The sequence below is a fragment of the Spea bombifrons genome, chromosome 4 (assembly GCF_027358695.1).
Source record: "Spea bombifrons isolate aSpeBom1 chromosome 4, aSpeBom1.2.pri, whole genome shotgun sequence".
NCBI lineage: Eukaryota > Metazoa > Chordata > Amphibia > Anura > Pelobatidae > Spea > Spea bombifrons.
In genome coordinates this window covers 37,313,131-37,318,966 of record NC_071090.1, presented here as the reverse complement: position 1 = coordinate 37,318,966, position 5,836 = coordinate 37,313,131, and the positions used below count along the sequence as shown (strand labels likewise).

The following is a 5,836-nucleotide window of genomic DNA, read 5'->3' as shown; positions in this document are numbered from 1 at the left end:
GAGCTCAAGGCACTAGTAGTTTCTCAGTAGTTTTTCTCATCTGGTTCCGGTTTTCCATGAAGATTGCATTCAAATAAGAAATCTCCAAAGGGCTCACAAATTTTCTAAGACTATTTCCTGAATACTTATGGCCATTCACTGAGCCTGCCATAGTTACTGAATTACTATATTTTCTATCTAGGGAACATTGGATTCTGTTAAGAATTTGGGAACTGTTATTTGCGGGTTTGAGAAAGTCGAGGTAAATATATGTATTTATTAACATTTGTTCGCTTTTTATTTTTATTGTTATTTCAAGTTTTTACATTTTAATCTGGTGAAAACTGACATATAATGGATTGCAAGATTTCGAGAATATCTAGGCCTGAAGAAGTGAGCTAGATAGTCTTGAAAGCTTGCAATCCATTATGCGTCAGTTAGCCAGGTATTATCTTTACCAAATTTGCTTTCTCTCTTTCTATGACTGTAGATTTTTTTAGATAAATTATAAACCTTGTTGATTAAATTAGTTGTGTAAATTTACATTTAATCTCCACATCTGAACTCTTTTCAACTAAAGATCTAAAGCACTGCTCTAACAGACTCAGACTTTTTTAAACTAAACTTTCTACCCAGCCTTTAAACCAGACATCATGGGTTATGAAAACCCTTACATCTACTGCAGCAGAATGTCTGATATAAAAATATGTGTATCTCTGTTAAAGGGAATAGAATAGTTTGTTAGTTTCATTAAAACGTATTATATACAGACAGTTTTTTTTTTTTGCCTTCTGTATCGGTTTGTTTAATCTGTCAGTTTTTGTTTTGTCATACCTTTTGAAAGTGTCTATTGCAAGAAGCACTGTGTAATTTGTTGGTGATATATAAAAAAAATGTAATAATAATCTGGACCTGGGTCTGAAGACCAACATTCAAAACATATGTCCTATACATTAAATAAAAAGTGCTATACATATTAGTAAGAAAGGTGAGTATATCTTACAGGTTATTAGAAATAAAATATTGGTATTGGTAAAGGTATCAGCATTTACTGTATTCAATACATGACGTATGTGTGTTATTATGTAGGTGTCTAATGATCCAGAATTGATGAAGGCCTTTCTGGTGGACCTGGATAAGGCCTTGGTAAGATGCATTTCCTCTTTGTCTGTCACTCTAATCAATTATAATGATCAATTGTGAATTACATTTACTGTATGCATTTACCCGGTTTTACATGTTATGGGCATGAAGATACATAAATTACTGTCCAAGGTGCTCATGTAAAATATGAGTTGGATTCCTTCCTGTTTTATCAACTGAATGTATTAAGGTTTTGCATATCTATGCACTATTGTGCCTGTGGAAATTTGGTGAATTAATTTTGGGGTGTTGGGTTAATAATCTTACTATACACCGACATCACAGCTTATCATTCAGTTCTCTTGCACTCAGCACTCTGTCTTGTTTTTATAGCTGGGGGTTGAATGCCCAGTAATTTTGAAAACAGAAGGCTGCACTCTGGTAAGTAATTTCTTAATTCAAAATTGCATTGACTTTCTATAGAGTCCATCACATAAAATGACATTCATTTAAAACGACAGTTTACTGTAGCTGACAGCCCCACTATAGAAGAATGCATATTAAAATTCCCTGTGAAGCAGCCAATCAGTGGCATGGAAGCTCTTTCCAGATGGGGATCTAAAGAGACCCCCAGCCCACAGAGTCCACCAAGCCAGCAGTGTAGCTGACTGCAGATATGTATATCATTTGTAAGGGGGTCCCCTTGAAAAGGGGACCACATAGCTATCATATGCATTGCAGTGCATATGGTGGATGGATTGACCCTGTAAAGGACTAGAATTTATAACTTAATATTTGTTAGCACTATCGATAAACACATAAAATTACTAGTACTAAATCTCAGACTTTACATAGCCCATGATTCTTCCGGTAAGGGCTCCACTCAAATACGTAAATGGAAATAATGAGATTTCAGTAACATGGGATGGCATTTATATAAATTAAGTGATCAGCTGATTTAATTACTTTATAGACTTAATCGATATAACAGCCCTGACTACAATTATTATTTTTTTAATTTTAATTACTTGATTTGAATCTTATTAATTTTCTCTTCCAATTAGAATCTATAGTTGCATATTTCCATTCAAATGGTGCTAGTGGAAACTATAAATTTCATAGGCGGTTTGATTTATAAACTGAATTATTATCTATTTAATATTGATATTTTTGGAAATTCCCCTCTCTTTGAGTAGCTGACCATATGGATCTATAGTCAGATATATAGATAGATTGATAGATAGACAGATACATAGACCAAGATAAATAGATTTCATATTCAGATATAAATATCCCGTTTCAGTCTTCCACGTGAGTGATAAATAGCGTGTTTTACATGAAAATCTGATCAGGAATGGCCATTTGTTTAAAATAAAATATAATCCTTTCTCTTCCAGGAGCAACTCCTTGCGGCAACAAATGAATTAGTCCTTTTGATTTACTATATTCTGGTAAAATTTTTCATTTGTATCTCTTAAAAATCAAAATAAAATTGTTTTTTAATAATGTGACAAAAGGTGTGGTCAGGGCCGGCCGAAGACTTAACGCCGCCTGGGGCGAAGTTTAAAACGCCGCCCCCCCCACGTCGACGTCGGGGGGGGCATTTTAAACTTTGCCGACGCCATAATCTACGATTCCCCCCCCCCGGTACTTACCTTTAAACAGTCCTGCGACGAGTCTCCCTGCTCTGCCACGGTGCCGGCTTGTAATGCTGAGCGCCGGAAATTGACGTCACTTCCGGCGCTCTGCATTACAAGCCGGCACCGGGACCGAACAGGGAGACTCGCCGCAGAGGAGAGAGAAAGAGGGGCGCCGAGCGGGTAAGCGAAAACCACTCGGTGCCCCTCTCTCTCTCCTCCGCTTCAAAAAACAAACAAAAAAAAGCGCTTGGGGCGGCAAAACATGATAAGGGTCCCTGGGGCGGAGCATCTGGAAGAGCAGAGTGGGCCAGTGCTCCAACAGCACTAATTGCTGTTTTGATCCAGTCCAGAGCCTGCATTCTGGACAGGAGCTCCACAGGTGTGGACTAAGTAGCAGCTCACCTGTAGTTGATTAATTAGCAGGCAGATGGTAAAAGGGATTGAGCCTGATTCAGAGGAAGGGAGCCATTGTTATGCCAGCTAGGAGAGATGATGAACTGAGGAGTGGTTTCTCTCTGCAAAGCTGTTTTGTCCTAAGCAAGTGCTCAAGCAAGCAAAGACTGTTATCCTGTGCTGCTTATAACTGCTGCTGTTATTCCTGAAAAATAAACATTGAAACTGAGCTGGATGTGTCCTGGGCTTCATTTACCCTGGAAGACTGTGGTTACAACCAAGATCCTTGACAAAAATCCCAAGGAAAGGGGAGGCCTGTCACAATATATACAAATAACTTTTCAATAGATAAAAAAAAACTCATATTGCAGATCAGCAAAATGCATCAAGTATCTCCTAACATCACTGTAGGTTAAATGTTATTTATTGGCTAATTCTTAGCCAATGCCAGAATTCACTGTAATGTCACTAAAAAGCGTAATACTTCATCAACGTTTTATGCAGCTATATTTCTACTATATAATGATTTTACTATATGTTGTTTTCTACAGTTACCTATCATAACTCTATTGTTTTCTGAGTGCCCTGTGGTGGTAAGTTTATAGTAAACATTTAAACCAATTATATATATATATATATATATATATGTATATATATATATATATATACATACACATCTTGACAAAGGTCACGCTGTGATTTGAAACGTCAATGTAATTGTTGATAGGTAAATAAAATTTGTGATTGTTAAGCAATACAAGACCCGTGAGTGCACTTGTTTTGTGGATTGTTACAAGGTTGGTTGAGGAATCACCAGGGCAAGTCGATGTTGCTTGTGGACTGAGTGCAGGGTAAGTGTTTTTTTATATATATATCTATAGACTACTGTTCAGAAGTTTGGGGTCACTTAGCTGTTTTCATGGGCCAAAAGGAAATTTCTAGCTGATGCAAAAGGAGTTTGTAATGATTCATACTTAATAACTTAAATCTCTGTATGCCTATGAAGATATTCCATACAAAATCAGCTGTTTCCAGCTACAATAGTCATTTACAACATTAACAACCTCTGTGCTGTGTTTCTGATCCATTTTATGTTACTTTAAAGAACATTTCTAAGTGACCCCAAACTTTTGAATCACATTGCATTTCTATAAAAAAATAATCATTTCAGGGATACAAAGTGTCTGTACTAATCCCCAAGTTAAGCATAGCTTTGAACATTTTCCAGGGTAGGCATCCTGTATCAACAAGTTTTTAATAAGGTACTGAACACACAACTGAGATGGAACTTAGCTCATGTTGCCAGACTCAAATCTGGCGTTGCACATCTTGCTTTTGCCAGGTTACCCAGCTATGCTATTTCCTAACGCAAGACTTCATTTTAAGATAAGAAAAAACAAATATTTAGTAGTGTAGTTGCTGTTCATACATGGTATGTTCAGACATGCCTTCTTCTTTTTTATTTTTCTCTGTGATCCTCTGTTCTCCCTCTCATATTTGTATAATATGCATTGACAATACTTGTCCATTCAATTGCTTTCCATACATCATTGTACTTCAGTAACTTATGGCTCTATGGGTAGTCTCGCTGCATAATCTTCTCATTACTGTATGCTCTCATACTTATTTGCAATAAAATTATTATTTTAATAATAAAAAAGATGCATAATGCCCTAAAGATTTAGATCTTTGATGTGTATTATTTAATGTGAGACATTAATTCATTTTTTTCTGCTTTCACAATTCAGAACCTTTTGAACTAACGCACGAGGAAGGAACAACAAAGGCTGTGGTGTCAACATGATCTTTTAATTTTTTTCTGCAGCAAATCAGTAAATGCTTATTCTTTTTGCCTATGGCTGTCTTACAAATCAACTAATAAAAAATAATGCTAAGCAAAATAAGCTTACATTTTGGTGTTTTTTTTTTACACGGATAAACAAAGGATTTTAGATATATGTGCATTTTTATTGAAAACCTCTCCATACAAAATTGACAAATTCATCTTGTACCCTTTTTAGTAGAAACATAGCACTCTTGCCTGGACCCCCCACTATATTAGAAGATGGAAGGATCATGACATTCCTGGGTTTGAAAAGGGACTGGAAAATGGCTGGAAGCAGCCAGGTAGTTAGTGATTTTTAACATTACTGTTCCTAAGGATTGATCAGAATGATTGCAGTAGTTGGAGCCTTCCAGCAAATCTGCCACTTTTCCAGGTTATCTTCTATTTAGTCATACATTAACATTGTTCATATCTAGAAAAGGCTGAGAGGGGGGGGGCTTTCATTCAAGGGTATGGCTAGCACTAGTTGGACTTGAGTGGGCAGGAAGTTGGCAGAACCTGGGCAGGGAGTGGACACACTCAAGTGCACCCACAACTCATAAGTGAATAAAAGACAAATAGATAACACTGTTAAATACTGAAACTCCAAGTGCCCCCAAACCAATGAGATTTTTGAAACCTACAAGCTGAGCATAGAAAAAAAATAAAAAAATGCCTCTGTTAAATGGACAAATGCTAGTGCGGTCAATAAAACCTTCAATATATTTAAAAAACTGCTTGTCTGCATGAAGTCACAGTACCATATACCCCAGGGTAAGGGCTGGCACCTTGTGGTCCAGGGGCAAGTAAAGCCAAGTGCCCCAAATGGGCTCATTGTGCATGTCCCCCTCCCACAACCCCAGTAACTCACATATGCACTGGCAAACATATTTACACACACACTTACACACTGCGT

At 36.9% G+C, this 5,836-nt stretch overlaps 1 long non-coding RNA gene across 1 annotated transcript; it reads left to right on the top strand.

The window, feature by feature from the left end:
• The first annotated feature begins 3,891 nt into the window (after window positions 1–3,891).
• On the top strand, window positions 3,892–4,999 carry LOC128490125 (uncharacterized). The gene is made up of 2 exons (XR_008353919.1): window positions 3,892–3,946; window positions 4,844–4,999. It is a non-coding gene; the product is annotated as an uncharacterized LOC128490125 (long non-coding RNA).
• The last annotated feature ends 837 nt before the right edge of the window (window positions 5,000–5,836 follow it).